Source organism: Hylobates moloch, unplaced genomic scaffold, assembly GCF_009828535.3.
Source record: "Hylobates moloch isolate HMO894 unplaced genomic scaffold, HMol_V3 SCAFFOLD_12, whole genome shotgun sequence".
Classification (NCBI taxonomy): domain Eukaryota; kingdom Metazoa; phylum Chordata; class Mammalia; order Primates; family Hylobatidae; genus Hylobates; species Hylobates moloch.
Window position 1 is genome coordinate 3167041 of NW_026652287.1, and position 17136 is coordinate 3184176.

Consider the following 17136-nt stretch of genomic DNA (forward strand, 5'->3'; position numbering starts at 1 on the left):
CTTTTTCATAAGATAGGCCAACCGATAATTTGGGGATGGCACCATGGTTTTATGCAGAGTTCTTTAATCTTTATCCATTAGCACCTGAGCATTTATGAAAGCGAAAGACGCAGTAGTGCTGAAGGAAGCGGTTCCTGATGTCAGACAGCTCCGGGCTGAATCCTGGCTTTTGTACCTCCTCCTCAGGTGGCCTTGAGCAAGCTAATTAGCATCTCTGCACCCCATTGTTCTCACCTATGTAATGGGAACGATAATGATAATTCTAGCATCCTACCCTATACGGGGTAGGTCATCATCAGGATTAAGAGAATAATTCTTTATCCAGTCTGTCATGGATGGGCATTCAGATTGATTCCACGTCTTAATGCAGAAACAGAAAGCCGAGTACCTTAAGTTCTCACTTCCAAGTGGGAGCTAAATGATGAGACTCGTGGACACAAAGAGGGGGAACAACAGACACTGGGGCCTGCTTGAGGGTGGAGGGTGGGTGGAGGGAGAGGAGCAGAAGAATAATTATTGGGTACTAGGCTTAGGACCTGGATGATGAAATAATCTGAGCAATAAATCCTCATGACACAAGTTTACCCATATAACAAACCTGCATATGTACCCCTGAACCTAAAATGAAAGTTAATAAAAAGGAATAATTCACACAGTGGACTTACTGTTTTGCTTAGCATATCATGAGTATTCAATCAATATCAGTTATGACTAATTCCTACCATGATCACTTGAGTAACAGACGTCATGGCAATTTCTGGGTCAGGCTAACTTTTCCTATCTCTATTTGCTAGCTTTCAGTGTTTTGAATTATTCTCCTTCTTAGAAATATTCTAAGAAACCTTCCAGGAAACCTCCAAGAAATGTTCTAGAAAACCACCAATCCTTTTTGTTTATTGTAAAACAACCCCCATACCAAGAATGTGAAAATGAGCCATTTTCAGCTTCAATAGTCCTTGGCTACCCATCCGATGGTGAGATATCCACTCAGTCTGGGTCCTGTGGTTTTTCTTTCTTCTTTCTTTCTCTTCATGTCCAGCTGCCTTGAAGTCCAAATTTAAAACATTTAGCCCCACTGTTCACAGCTGCCTGTTTTCCTCAAACACACACATGACATATAACTTACGTTCCATACTGGAGCTCTTTTAAATGAAAGTGGTCAGCTCCTGTTTCTATGACGAGAATAGAGTGAACTAGGGGTTCCAGGCCAGCTGGGACACCTGGAAAATCTACATGCAGAGGTCATGTGCAAGTTCTTTTTCTGTGTCTGTTGTGTATTCACATATACCACTTAACAACAACAACAATGGAACAAGCCATCCAGCAAATATGGATCAACTTCCTGCTACCTACAAAGCTCCTTTTCAAGTGCTGGCTCAGTTCAAAGATAAAACAGAAGCACATCTTAATCTTGAGTAATAGATTATAATTTTACCAGATCCACATTTGACTACACGAATTCAACTCTATGTGCTACTTTAAAGATAAAAATCAGGTGCCAAACACAAGCCAAGCTAGGTCATGTGGCAGCCACCACAAAACTCTTTCATAATGGCCATATCAAGAAACAGTGTACACAAAGGTTTGTATACAAGGTCATGCATACTGAGCTTATTGGCTGTCCGAGGGATTTTCACAGATGGTTTTTGTTTGTATAGGTTTTTTTATTATTAGGCATTAACTGTAGGGCCTAAATCCTAAGTAAAATGCAACACCACGAATAAAGTAACAAGAAATGAAACACCTGAAGATTGGTAACTCTATGGAAGACTGTGGAAGATGGACATCATGGGAGAGGCAGAGATAAACTGAGATGGGATCAAGGAAGATGCCTCCTAGGTGGGGAGGGTGGAGAATATTTTCTTGAAAGATTCATTTCTGAAATCTCTGTTGAGTATAACTCTGTCAGACACTGGGCTAGATGCTAGGGCTGAAATGATGAGCAAAAACAGAGATGGTGAATAAAAATCTTAAATATACGATTATAATTCTGGTAAGTGCCACCAGGGAGCATTAGCCGGGGCTCTGAGAATGTGGAATGGGGTCTGAAGATGGGCCAGAGGAGTTTCCCAAGGGCAGGGTTGCTGCAGACAGGATCTGGAAGAGAAGTAGAGGCCAGTGAGGGGAGAGGAGGGAATATCCCAGATGGAGGGGGTGGCAGGTGCAAAGGCACCATGGTAGAAGGCAGGTGGTGAGAGCCAAGGGTGGCATGAAGGTGGGTAAGGCTTGGGTAGAGGGAGAAAGGGTCATAAAGATGGAAGGAGAGAAGGGATAGAGGGAGAGAACAGGGTAAAGATGGAGGGAGAGAGAGACAGAGGAGCAGAGAGAAATGAGAAACAGAGAAAAAGACATGAGAGAGAAAGAGGAGAGAGAGAGAAAGAGAAATAGAAATGAAGGAAGGAAGATGGGGAGAGGGAGAGAGACAGAGTAGGAGAAGGACAGGAAACTGATGAGGATAGCAAGGTGGTGGAAGCCAGGCCACATGGTAAGGGATTCTGGCTTTATTCTAAAAGCAGCAGGTATGTAGGAAGATGGTCATGGGAAGATGAGAGAGGGAGACAGAACTTGGCCATCACACTGAGTATCCCCACACTGTGCTTTTCCTTAGTAACATGTACCATGTTCTATAGTTACCTTGTTTGTTCATTTCTCTCCTTGTCCACCGAATGATTCCCCGATGAGGCAATGTGTTCAGCAAAGGTGGGGGCCGTGTCTGTCTGGTTTCCTGTGGAATCCCCAAAGTCTAGCACAGTTTCCAGCACATAGTAGTGTTCAGTGTTTATTTGTGGAATGAAGAAAAAGCAAGAGAATGTCTGGGCAAAGCCTTCCTGCCTAATGGTCAGCACGGTACAGACATGTCCCCGATACAGACACCTCCGCCCCTGCGGAGACATGCCAGGTGTCCTGGCTGAGCAGGGTCTCATCCACCCATCCTTCCTGCCTCCTGTGACATTGCCCTGCTCTCCCTTGGATCTGTCACTCAGAAACTCAGCACACAACCTACGGCTGATATAAGTAGCAACCGCCAATTTCCTTCTAATCAAGGTTTTCTGAAATTGCTGGAAGTACACATTCTAAAGCCACGATCTTTCCACAGTCCTCTGGGAACCCATGTAATATTCTTGTTAAATACTCATTACTTAACACTTGCTTGACTGAAATTTCCTCTCATTTACCAAATGATTTCTAGTGAATTTTATCAACAATATGAATAATAATCCAAAATCACAATTTAGTCTTAGAACACTTTCAATAATAATGTGTTATTCCTCCTTTTATCGGAAATCTTTTGTGTGATACAAATTACTGTTTTTTTGGAGACAAGATCTCACTTTGTCACGCAGGCTGGAGTACAGTGATGCAATCTCAGCTCACTGCAGCCTTGACCCCTTGGGCTCAAGCAATCCTTCCACTTCAGCCCTGAAAGTAGCTGGGTCTCCAGGTATGCACCACCATACCTGGCTAATTTTTTTTATTTTTGTAGAGACAGGTTTTGCCATGTTGCCCAGGTTGGTCTTGAACTCCTGAGCTCAAGCGATCACCTGGCCTTGGCTTCCCAAAGTGCTAGGATTACAGGCAGGAGCCATCATGCCCAGCCTAAATTATTATTTTAAAATTTTATTTTTCTTATTTTTGTGGGTAGCATAGTAGGTGTATATATTTGTGGGGTACTAAATTAGTTTTTATTCTCCAAAAAAGAGGTTTCTGGTTTCTCCCATTGGTGTTCAGCAGCATTATGGGATACTTTGTATACAGTCATGGGTCACTTAAGGATGGGACATGCTCTGAGAAATGTGGTTTCATTGATGTGCAAACATCACGGAGTATAGTAACACAAACCTAGCTGTTCCAGTCTACTACACATCTACGCTATATGGTACAGCCTGTTGCTCCTAGGCTACAAACCTTTGCATCGTGTTACTGTACTGAATATGGCAGGCAATTGTAACACAACGGTAAATATTTGCATATGTAAGCATAGAAAATGTACAGTCAAAATATGGTATTATATTCTTAAATGATTCGTACGTGAGCACCATCATATATGCAGTCTGCGGTTAGCTGAAATGTCCTTGTGCAGTGCATGACCGTGTTCGGGGAGGTCAGGTGAAGTGCTCTCTCGCCTAGTTCTCGTCATGTCTAAAGATGGTATAAGATCTCATATTTTGGGTGTAGCGATGCCATCGTCTTAATTCACCTGCGCTGGCTTGACCCTGCCACACTAGTAACAGTCACTAACGTAACATGCTCCCTTTCCCGATTCTTCATTGCATGTCGTCCTCCTTTTCTGAAACAGGTGGTTCTGAGTGCAAAGAAGTAGAGTATCCACAGTAAAAATCAGTCTTAGCCAATGCTGACTTGGCTGACCTTACAAGTCAATGGACTTTGGGGCCATGGATACCGCTCTTTTAGCTCCAGAAACCTTAGTGATGAGGATAGCTTCCTAATAAAAGCCATGAGAAAATTAAAAAGAAAAAGCATTAGCCAGTTTAACAATTGCCATAATAAATGTTGCACTAGGCAGGCCTGGTGGCTCACGCATGTAATTCCAGCACTTACGGAGGCTGAGGAGGGTGGATCACTTGAGGGCAGGAGTTGAGACCAGCCTGGCCAACATGGTGAAATCCCATCTCTACTAAAAATACAAAATTAGCTGGGTGTGGTGGCAGGTGCCTGTAATCCCAGCTACTCGGGAGTCTGAGGTAGGAGAATCGTTTGAACCTAGAAAGCAGAGGTTGCAGTGAGCTGAGATTGTGCCACTGCACTCCAGCCTGGGCAACAGAGTGAGACTCCATCTCAGAAAAAAAAAAATTTGCACATAAAAGTAGAAAAAAAGGACATGTAAGTAGCATGCAAATACTGTACACACAAGCCTGTGGAATGTTGATATTTTCTTCCAAAATAGTCTAAAACTTGGTTTAAGTATTTATATTCCTAAATTCTGGGAAAATTGGACATTATGTCTTTGATTATGTTCTTTGGGATATTAAGGGTTTCATGAATAAAAACAAAGAAGTTAGCATTAAATAAGTTTGGAGAATAATGCATTCCTTATCTTCCTCCTGGAGATTCCCAAAGCCTTGGACCAATAAAGGCTCTGAGAAGTTGAGCAGAGAAGAACGTGCTGAGCTTTATTGAACCAGTGTTTTTCAAAATTAATAGACCATGGAGCTTTTTTTTTTTCCCCAGCTTAACACCAATTAAAATTCTATTAGGAACAAGATTTCCAGAAGACACAATTGGAAAACAACTGTCAGTTACTATGCTTGTAATAGCCGTATGCCACTTGCTGCTACTGTGAATTCTATGCTTTTAAACCTTAAATTGAAGAAGAGTCATACACGTGACGTTGTTTAAAGTTGGACTGAATTGTGTATCTAATTTTTGACAACAGCCATCAACAGTAAACATCCTAAATTGAGACTTTACACATACCCCCTCTGAGTGGGCATTATTTAAATGCAACTGCACAGATTAGGGAGCTTTAAAAAAATCCTACAAGTATAAAGTGACACATTGTGTTGAAGGTAATAAATCCTGCCTTTAAATAACGCAAGTGCTATGCAGGGCCTCCTTTGAAATGCCTCATGTTTGACTAGTATTCCTAAAACATTACAGATCTCATCCACACTCTGTCAGAGACACAGTAATTGTTTTGCTGGTCTGTGCACTGAAACAACCTGTAAAAACTGAGAATAACGTCAGCCTGGAGCAATGAAAGCATCTCGTATTGGGGAGACCAGAGCTAGTGAACATGTCAGTCCAGGAGAAAAATCTTGGGCTTCAGGAGGTTTTATTTTACACTTTCCCAGCTCCCCTGGGTATGGAAATGATGAAAACAAACCTTTTGGTGTGCAGGTGCCAAAGGTGGAAGAAAGAACAATAATTTATAAAGAGGGAAAACAGATTAAAAGAATAATGTCACTTTATTTGAGAAAATTAGGTTTTGTGTCTTTTTCTTGAAACTTACAAAAATGTTGGGTACCTGTGCCGTAACTTGATGATATTGAAAAGAATGGCTAAGTAGTATCTAGAAAATGTAGAGACTTCTTTGAATGAAAAAGTGTCAATACCAAAGGGAAAATGGGCAAAAGGTATGAATGGGCAAGCTCAGAGAGGGCCCTGGGAGAGCCAATGAGACTGAACGGATGAGGAATTTTAGGAATGATCAGGGACACATGGAAAATTACCTGCACAGTGAGGCAGTAATCATGCCAGTCAGGCTGAAAAATGTGAAGGCATCTGTCAAACCAGCAATAATGTCGAGTGTTGTGAGGTGTGGAGCAATGGAAACGCTCACAGGTCGCCAGAGGGAATCACTGCAGCTTCCCAGAGGCATCTGGAGGGGACTCCCTGTTTGTGCCTCCAGATGCCTTCTCCGCTCTGCCCTGTGCCTGAGAGGCTGACCTGCATGGAGCACAGCATGGACTGCCTTGCTGTCTGGTTCACTCTGCCCTGTGCCCGAGAGGCTGACCTGCATGGAGCACAGCATGGACTCCCTTGCTGTCTGGTTTCTGGGGCTTTCAGCCCATGGGAGGCACTGGCAGGAGAACAGAAGGCAGAGGAAGGTGAGCACTGTCTCCCCATCTCCTTCCTCATTGGCGTGGGCTGACAGTGGCTGCACTCTTCACTGTATGCCACTGTGCTGTCTGCAGTGGTGTTGTCCTGTTGGTCCAGCTGAGCTCTGATGACCATTATCTCCCCCAAGCTCCTTTGGGCCCAACACAGCTCCTAGCCTGCAGATGACTCATTGGCTCTCACTGGTTCTTCTTTGTTCCACTCACATCTCTATGAATTGGCTCTTCATAAAAGTCTTCAAATTGTCCCATTTGGGGGTCCCAGGTTTGTTCTGCCGGATCTCTGAAGAAAGTCGAAGGCACGCAGCCCCTCTGACCCATTAATTCATTCTTAAAGAGAAGCTTTTGCACTGGACTCCTAAAAGACATGGAGATGGATATCCACAACAGTATTGAAATAGTGAAAAAGTGTAAACAGCTTATGTATTCATCAAGCGATAATCAGCTAAGGTAGATTATAGTATATGCAGATCAGAGAGACTTATGTAGTCTCTGCTCTATAGTTTTCCCAGCAACACGAGACACACAAAGGCAGGGGATACGACTAAGTCACTCATGTATTATTCAACCAAATACTTGATTTAGGAATGGCCTGTAGGCATGACATTGTGCTGTGCGCTAGAGTTAAGATGGAGAGTTATACCAAAGTGTATTGTGAGTTTCTCGACTCTCCTGCACTCCCACTACTGGGTATCTATCCGAAGGAAAATAAATCATTATATAATAAAGACACTGGCATGTGTATGTTTATCGCAGCATAATTCACAATTGCCAAGATATAGAATCAACTTAAGTGCCCATCAACTGATAAGTAGGTAAAGAACATGTGGAATATATATATGTATACACACACCATGGAATACTACTCAGCCATAAAAAAGTAATGAAATAATGTATTTTGCAGCAACTTAGATGGCACTGGAGACCATTATCCTAAGTGAAGAATGGAAAACCAAGTACCACATGTTCTCACTTACAAGTGGGTGTTAAGTTATGGGTATGCAAAGTCATAGAGAGTGGTATAATGGACATTAGAGACTCAGAAGACGGGAGGGTGGATGAAGGATAAAAAAATCACCTGTTGGGTACACTGCAAACTATCTGGGTGACAGGTCCAGTGAAAGCCCAGCCTTCCCCACTATATAATTCATCCATGTCACCAAAAACCACTGTACCCCCAAAGCTATTGAAATAAAATACAAAATAAAAAGCAAAGAATTCATCCAGAGGAACAACACAGTAACAAAAAGTGCTAAATAAAATGTGTAGTTAAGGTAGTTGGTTGTTGTTACATATTATCTATGAGAGAAAACTCAGATCCGACTGGTTTAAGCAAAAAGCATGCTCCTTGCTTCAGGGACAAGTAAATCCCATGAACCCAATGCTATCCTTAGAAATCTCAGTCTCCTTGCTTCAGGGACAAGTAAATCCCATGAACCCAATGCTATCCTTAGAAATCTCAGTCTCCTTGCTTCAGGGACAAGTAAATCCCATGAACCCAATGCTATCCTTAGAAATCTCAGTCTCACTTGCTTCAGGGACGAGTAATTCCATATGAACCCAATGCTATCCTTAGAAATCTCAGTCTCCTTGCTTCAGGGACAAGTAAATCCCATGAACCCAATGCTATCCTTAGAAATCTCAGTCTCTTTCTCTCCATCTCTCTCTCCCCTTCCCCCTCCCTCTCAGCTCTGATTTCCTCTATGTGTTATTCCCATTTTCTTCTGTTGAGGATGAACTTACATTACCTCGTAACTGGAGAGATGCCACCTCCAGCCCCAATTTCTATTCCCCCATTAGCCAAAACCAGGTTTACCACACTAGCTTTAACTGAAGTTTAAAGGAGGGATCTTAGCGTCCTTGATTGGCTCATTTGCCCACATCTGAACCAATCAGCATGGCAATGAGAATGGGTCACTCTAATTGGCCACCCAAAGTCACATGATCACTCCTGTGGCTGATGGGAAGGGCACTATGATTGACAGCCCCATTGGGACCACATGGATAAGAAATGGATGGTCCCCACCAGGTTCTATGTAGATGAAACCAAACATGTCTGCACTACACAAACAGAAAAGAGCTCCGGCTTGTATAACAGCATACAGTAGAGTTCAGAGCAGAGGGAAAGCCCTGTTTGCTGATGTAGTTACGGACACATTCCTGAGGGAGGTGAGCGGTGACCTGGACTTTTCTATATGTTGAGAAGTTAGATCTGGCTAGGGTGTAGGATACAGTAGGTCAGCTGGACTTTTCCTTGAACCTCTACCAAGGTGTACGTTCCCCAAAATTTATCCACATTTCAGTGCCTCACATTATATATTAGATATCCAAGGATTCCCTAGTGACCCTTTGCAAGGCGTAAGAGCCCCTCCTGCGTGCTGACTGCCCGGTACGTGCCCACTGTCGGTGCCGATTACAGCACACCTGCAGGCTTCTCGTCATCGCCCTCACCGAAGCCCCCTGGTCTCTCCAGATGATGCCTGTGGTGCTAGGGGAGGAGTGGGGCTTGTGGACTCTTGCCGACTTCTGCTTTTTCATCCGTTTCCAAATGCAGACGTTGGGTGGCCTCACGATTCACTTCTTGTTTCAAACATTTCCACTTTCCCTGGATTTTATGTGTGTCTCTGAGAAGAGAGAGTTCCCCCATGTACCTACTGAGGCCCTTTTTGCGAAAGGGAGAAGTTGCCTCACTGAGACTGGGTACCATTTGGGGGTTTCCCTCCAGAGAGGAGCACAACCTTCTCTCCTTTTCCAAAATCAAGTGGGCGCTAGGGAGAGAACAGACCGTAGCATAGACATAACAGGAAGGAAGGAGAAAAGAAGGAAGAAAAACATGAAGGAAGAGCATCCATAAAGGGAGGTGGTTTCACACTCACTGGGGCTCTACGCCCAGACCACCTGGATGCAAAGCCTGCCTCAGCTAAACAGCTGTGTGTCTCTGAGCAAGTCATTTAGCCTCTCTGTGCCTCAGACTCTTTGTTGGAGATAGTGATAGTAGCTACCTCCATTGAAAGATGTGATGTGTTAATTGAACAGGCTGGCAGAGTAGTTGAAATAGTTAACATGTTGCTCTTTCAAAGCTCTGGGGACAACACCTGCCTCACTCTCTAGCACTTCCTAAGCATTAACTCACTTTATTTGGACACCAAGGCAGAGGAGTGGGGAGAGAATGTTAATATCAGACATTCACTGGGTGCATCAGTGGTGCCAAGCACAGCGTTTTGGCCAGTGGGGCTATGGCAGTGAGTGAAGAGACAAAGTCTTGGCCTCATTAAGTGTACATTCTAGTAGAGAGAGAGGAGAAATGTGTATGAATAGACAACACGTGGCAGTGGGGGTGGGGGGAGGGTGGCAGGGCTGAGCTCCCCAGAGAGCATCGTGGCAGCGTGAGAGGGCCGGGGTGGTGGCAGGCAGGGACAGTCAGGTGCTGTTTGGGCAGGAAGGCCCCCTGGAACAGAGAGCTGGAAGGGAGAGAGGGACAGTCAGGGAGGGCAAACTATGCAGAGGGCACAGCCATGGCAGAGATGGAGCCTGAGTGTGCTTGGTGCCTTCTAGAAAGTAGAGTGTTTGTTCTGAGATGAGGAAGGACTCGGGGGACGGTGGTCAGACGAGTGGGAGTGGCCGGAAACACTGAAGGTCACCAAAGCCACGGAGGGGTGTCAACCTCCACTTGGAACCACGTGGGAAGACACTGTGGGCTTGGATCTGGGCATGACGTGGCCTGACTTCTTTATTTTTTTATTTTTCTTTTAAGTTCTGGGATACATGTGCAGGATGTGCAGATTTGTTACATAGGTAAACGTGTGCCACGGTGGTTTGCTGCGCCTGTGAACCCATCACCTAGGTATTAACCCCAGCGTGCATTAGCTAGTTTTTCTAATGCTCTCTCTTCCCCTACCTCACCCCCAAAGAGGGCCCCAGTGTGTGTTTTTCTCCCCTCTGTGTCCATCTGTTCTCATTGTTCAGCTCCCACTTTTAAGTGAGGACATGTGGTGTTTGGTTTTCTGTTCCTGCACTAGTTTGCTGAGGACAATGGCTTCCAGCTCCATCCATGTCCCTGCAAAGGACATGATCTTGTTCCTTTTAATGGCTGTATAGTATTCCATGGTGTATATGTACACATTTTCTTTAGACAGGGTCTTGCTGTGTCACCCAGGCTGGAGTGCAGTGGCCCAATCTCAGCTTACTGCAACCTTTGCCTCCTGGGTTCAAGCGATTCTCATGTTTCAGCCTCCCGAGCAGCTGGGATTATAGGCATGCGCCACCATACCCAGCTAGGTTTTGTACTTTTATCAGAGATGGACTTTTGCCATGTTGTCCAGGCTGGCCTCGAACTCCTGGGATCAAGGGATCCTCCCACCTCAGCATCCCACTGTGCTGGGATTGCAGGCCTGAGCCACTTCTCCTGTTGGCCTGACATATTTTTAAAGGAGGTCTTTGGCTTCTGTGTGGAGAATACACGAGAAAGGGCAAAAGCAAAAGCCCAAGAGCAGGGAAGAGGCTGCCACGGTAATTCCAGCCTCCAGGAGACGGAGCTTGGGCAGAGCAGTGGCCGTGGAGTGGCCACAGGTGGCCGTGGTGACCTTCCAAGTTGAGGTGCCGGCTTCAGCCTGGTTTTGGACTTGAAAGGATGTGCAGAATCCAAGATGGCCCTGTCGATGTGGTGACAACAACTCATGGATCACTTGGAGGATGAGCAGGGTTAGGGACAGAAGCAGAAATTGTTGTGTATGGTTTAGACATACTGCTGACCTGGGCTGGGCAGCTTCGGCCTGTGGTTAGGGTGTTGTGACCTAATAGGACTAATTCTGGATGCCTTTCTAGAGACAAACTCTGGTTTTCATATCCTGAATGCTCCTGTTCTGTTAGGATAATACACTCAATTGTAAAATGAAATGTCCTTTTAAAATATCTCTGATGATATTTAAGTTAAGAAAATGATTACTGAAATTTGGTGTGAGTCAAAGAAAGTTGTTTAATGAGTTTCATTAACACTCCTGATTTTGAGACCTTTAAACCAAATGTCAGATGATCCTCATATTTGAAACACTGGAAACAGGAATTTATAATGGGGACATTAAAAGAATTTAGTTCAGCAAATGGGATTACAGTGATACCTTTTCTGTTAAAAGTTAATTGAGTTTAAATGAAGGCAATTTGGCTGAAGTTAAAAAATCAAATGGGTGGTGGGGCTGGAGGAGCCAGTGGATAACCTGAGACAAATGAATCCCTTAGGAATAGGAACAGTTTGGAAAATTATCTAGACATAGGGAAATTGGCTAAGTGTTCCCATATTTAATTAGATAATAAGTCGTTCATTGGCAGGGACATTTCTGCACATGCATTTAAGTCACTGCGGGGATCTGTGCTATCACAGTGTGATAAAACTTGTCCCTTTTAGAGCACCATTTTTATCAGAGAATTTCAGCAGGGATGCAGATCGATTCTGTTCCTGAGTGTATGATGCATTGTACACCAAAAATAAAATTCGAAGGCCCCCTCGACCGTCTAAATGGACCTCTCCTCTTGGCCAAGGGCATTTCAGAGTTAACCTGAAAACTGATTTTAGGCCATGATGGAAGAAGGGGTGGGACATGCCTCATTATCCCCTCCAGCATTAACCTCAACTCTGACCTGAAGTCTGATAAGAAACATTTACAATCGATTCTCTCTAAAGCCTGCTATTTGGAGCCTTCACTTGCATGATAAAAACCTTGGTCTTCACAACCCCTTATGTCCACCCAGTTATTCCTTTCTGCTGATAATAACTCTTTCAAACCATTGCCTATCAGAAAGTTTTTAATCCACCTATGACCTGGCAGCCCCCACTTCGAGTTGTCCTGCCCTTCCAGATTGAACCACTGTAAATTTTACATGTAGAGATTGATGTCTTATGTCTTCCTAAAGCGTATAAAAGCAAGCTGTACCCAACCGCATTGGGCACATGTCAGGACCTCCTGAGGCTATGTCACAGACACATCCTTTATCTTGGCAAAATAAGCATCCTAAACTGATCATAACCTGTCTCAAATATATTGGGTTCACAGTATATATTTGTATGTATGTACATAGATGTGCATTTTAAATAATTTAAATACACGGTGACTTTAATTATCAGAAGGCTGTACAATTTTTAAGGAATTTGATTCACACTATTTGATTCCCCTTCTGGTTTTTGAAGGTTATCTGTAGTAGAATTGAGTAGTTTTAAGAGAACATACAGTCTACAAAGCCAAATATATTAACCGAACTTTTACAGAAAAGGTTTGCCAAACCATGGGATGGAACATTGACTAGTACAAAACCATAGTGCAAAAGCAGTATCTGTTAAGCAAACAAACACATCAGGTAAGTTTTGTCAGGGAATAGGGTTCCAATTGCTTTCTGATGTTGGTATGATGGCTGAAGCATTTCTGCTCTGGCCTCATTATTATTTTGCTTTAATAATTTAAAAATGATTTTAGATATTATGATTTTTTAAAACATAGCAAAAACAAAACCCTCACAATTATGGGTCCAGAGATTAGCAAGTGAGCACGCAATCTTTTTAAAAACTTACTGGAATAGGACCCTCGCATCTGTAACATTTATATTCATGGCATTTCACGTTGGCTTATGTAATTAAATTTTACGCCTCCAGGCTCTGTGTTTAGCAGGCTCCCTAGGTTGTCTCTGGTCCTCATAACACTGCCCACTGGCTGTGGCTTTCTTCATTTCATGGATAGGGAAGTGAAAGCACAGGCAAGTGAAGTGCCGAGGTCGAGGCCACAGAGCTACGAGGTACCAGAAAGCATTAGACTTGAGATTTGAAATGAGGCCAGTCTGCTTCCAAAGCCACATTCCCATCTGCTGTGTCTTGAATATTTGCATCCCCCTAATATTCACATTAACCCCCATGTATTAGGTGGCAGGGCCCCTGGGAGGTGATTAGATTATGAGGGTGGAACCTCATGATTGGGATTAGTGCCCTTATGAAAACAGGAATCAGAGAGATGCCTCACCCCTTCCACCAGGTGAGGATGCAGCGAGAAGATGACATTGATGAACCAGGAAGCAGGTCCTCTACTGTGAGGCACCATTGACAGCACCTTGACTCCATCTCCTGGTTCATCGGTGGCACCTGTGACTCCATCTCTCATATCAACAAATAGAACCACGCTGCTGCTCCCTTCAATGAAAAAGAAGCCTCAAGACCCTTCAGAAAGGGTATATACAAGATCTCCCACATCTGAAACTTCCAGCCCCTGGAACAGGAAGACATTTCTGTTGTTTATGAGCTACAAAGTCTGTGGCATTCTGTTAAAGTGCGCAGAATGGACTAAGACACCATCTCATGGATGAACAGCTGGGGTACAGGGAGGTGAAGTGAGAATCTGAGGCCTGAGACAACAACTGGGTTGAGTAGGTGGGAGAAGACCTTCCTGGGAATGTCTCTGACTCAACCAAGTCAGGCGGCTGGGGTTTCTGTTTTTAAGATCCTTTAATTATTTTCCATTCTTCATTTTCCATTAACCTTGAAAGCAGAGCCAGTGGTTCTGACTCGTTGGCACCATGGCCTTGTTTTCTCCATCAGTTCTCATCTGCAGCCTTCACCCATACCCACGGGGTTCAGAAAATTCTTTGTGAGTGCATCTCAAGGACAAAATAAAAATTGCTTTCAGAACTCTGGCAGTACAGGAGTCTGAGAAATGCACTGCCTGGCCTCCAGCCCCGGTGATTTGGGGAAGACAAAAGAAGGGAACATGAATGATGCATGCAAAAAACAAACAAAAAAAAATGAAACAAAAGCCCACTAACAAATACACAACAGCAACAAAATTCATCTCCTTGTCTAGCCAGCCTCCTTACATCAGCCTTCGCTCATACAGAACAAACTTCAACAATAACAAAAACCACAATGCACATAATTGTATTAGTCCATTCTCACACTGCTAATAAAGACATACCTGAGACTGGGTACTTTATAAAGGAAAGAGGCTTAATTGACTCACAGTTCAGCAGGGCTGGGGAGGCCTCAGGAAACTTACAATCATGATGGAAGGGAAAGCAGACACGTCCTTCTTCACATGGCAGCAGCAAGGAGAAGTGCCGAACAAAAGAGGGGAAAGTCCATTATGAAACCATCAGATCTTGTGAGAATTCACTTACTATCACGAGAATAGCAGCATGGGGGTAACCACCCTCATGATTCAATTTCCTCCCACTGGGTCCCTCCCACGATACATGGGGATTATGAGAACTGTAATTCAAGATGAGATTTGGGTGGGAGCACAGCCAAACCATATCAATAATTAAGACTATAATGTCATCTCTCATATCAGCAAATACAACCACACCGCTGTGCCCCTCAATGAAAAAGAAGGCCAAAGACCCTCTCCGGATAATATCTATTCCTCCTCTGCTTCCATGCCAGTCTGCCTTGGGTTTCACGTAAGCTAATGCTGAATGATGAGATTGGGGCACTGATGCATCAGAAACGGCTGAAGGCTACCGCAACTTCTTCAGCTTTCACTTAATTCATTGTGAGTCTCAGCATGCAGGTTTTCTGGCATTACGACATCTATCCCATTTATAGTGAAACTGTAATTTTGGCTTTCTTCTATATCTACCCACCAAACAAGGAAGTAGAATAAAAGTGTCCCAGCCTCAGCCTCTTGTTTTCTAATGTGTTGTTTTCTTTCTCCTGTTTCGTAAGGGTTGACTTTGCTGAGTGGTCTGTTTCTTGAAACCAACCATTGCACATCTGAATGCCTTCATGGGCCAGGCAGGTGACAGGAATGTAGGAGGGGCCAGTAGAGAAGAGAGGAGCTGCCACTCAAGCCAGTTCTGGCTCTGGGACGGTGGTAGCAAGTCTGTGTTCTCACAGCTATCTTTTTTATTTTATTTTAATTATTTTATTGAGACAGACTCTTGCTCTGTCATCCAGGCTGGAGTGCAGTGGCATGATCACAACCCACGGCAGCCTCGACCTCCTGGACTCAAGTGATTCTCCCACCCTGGCCTCCCAAGTAGCTGGGACCACAGGCGTACACCACCACACCCAGCTAATTTTTCTTTTTTCTTTCTTTTTTTTTTTTTTTGAGATGGGGTCTCACGATATTGCCCATGCTGATCCCAAACACCTGGGTTTGAACGATCCTCCCACACTGGCCTCCCAAAGTGCTGGGATTACAGGTGTGAGCCACCATACCTGGTCTCACGGCCTTATTTTTTTTATATATAATTTAAATGTAATTACAAATTAAGCTATTTCTGGGCCAGAGTCACTGTTATCTGTGATGATGAACTGAAAGCCCTCCTTTTGTAACCTTTCACCTAAACGCATGGCCAGATATCGGGAGAAGTGAGCTTGACGGAAGATTCATCCCTGATGATGAGGTTGCTATGAACTCCAGAGTCTGCCTAGAGGTGAAATAATTCAGTGATTCATCCCCAGACAAAATCCACATTTCCCTGTTCTAGAGCCTGCCTAGGAGTGAAATAATTCGGTGAATCATTTCCAGACAGAATCCAAATTGCCCTGTTCTGTGTTTGTGCTGTGTGACAGTAGATAGTAGTGTCCAATCTTACTGTGGCTATTGTGTTGCCATATAATACGCTGTTAGGTAACATTGTATATCAGGGGAGCTTATTTTCATTGGCTCCATGAGACATTTATTCAAGTGTGCTTTTGATTACAAGAGATATAAATACCAGAATGCAGGGGCCAGGGTAGATGTATTGATTCAGTTAGAGGTTAGGAATGGAAGATTCTCAGGGCAAAGAGAAGTATTTAGTTTGCCCTGCACATTAAAATTAACTAGACACGGCTAGCTTTTAAGAATCAAGAATCACATGAAATCCACATTTCTTATATCGTTTGGATTCCAGGGAGAGCTGGAATTCCCGGGTGTGCATGGCTGTGACTTACAGGTACTGCTGTGGTTAGGTGCGGCATGTGTGTGTGGGTCTTCGTTTTCCACAGTCCCCGCCCAGCCTGGTTTCACTCATTTCTTCTGTTTATCTGGACCCTGTAGACATATGAGTTTGTAACTAGTGGATTAGATTTTGCTTCTTCCTCGAAGAATTATGTACTGCCGTTCGCCATGGCTAAGATACTTTAGAGATATTAGTGACTGGGATTTAAACTCCAGACAGAACTGTTTGAACTAAGAGGGATTATAGCAGAGTGATTGCATCTGACCCTATTGGTTATCAAGCATTCCATTATCTCTTTCCTTTGCAAATGAACTCAGGGTGACCCAGGCCATTCATGACTAAGAGTTCACCCACCTTCCCATCCTCTTTGTAGCAGGGCATCACTCCCTCTGGCCTTGAGCTCACTGAGCTATGGGAACTATCTCAGAAACAGCTTACTGCTGGACATCCCATGATGTGAGAAAAATCAGTCCCTCTTTGGTTAAGCCACTTTACTTAGGTTTCTGTTGTTTGCAACAAGTGCAGTCCTCACTGATAGAGGGTTCAAGAGCATGGGTTCTGGGGCCAGTCCCCTGGGTTCTGCAGACAGTCCCCTGGGTTCTGGGGCCAGTCCCCTGGGTTCTGCAGACAGTCCCCTGGG

At 44.0% G+C, this 17136-nt stretch overlaps 1 protein-coding gene and 1 long non-coding RNA gene across 2 annotated transcripts in view; one reads left to right on the forward strand and one right to left on the reverse strand.

Moving 5' to 3' along the window:
• The window catches only part of TMEM132D (transmembrane protein 132D), an 832732-nt gene that overhangs the window by 274382 nt on the left and 541214 nt on the right, over nt 1-17136 (forward strand). The gene's annotated exons all lie outside the window — the stretch shown is intronic.
• LOC131380888 (uncharacterized) lies at nt 5931-8497 on the reverse strand. Its single transcript, XR_009209158.1, has 3 exons — nt 8327-8497; nt 6476-6936; nt 5931-6408 (listed from the first exon to the last, which is right to left on the reverse strand). It is a non-coding gene; the product is annotated as an uncharacterized LOC131380888 (long non-coding RNA).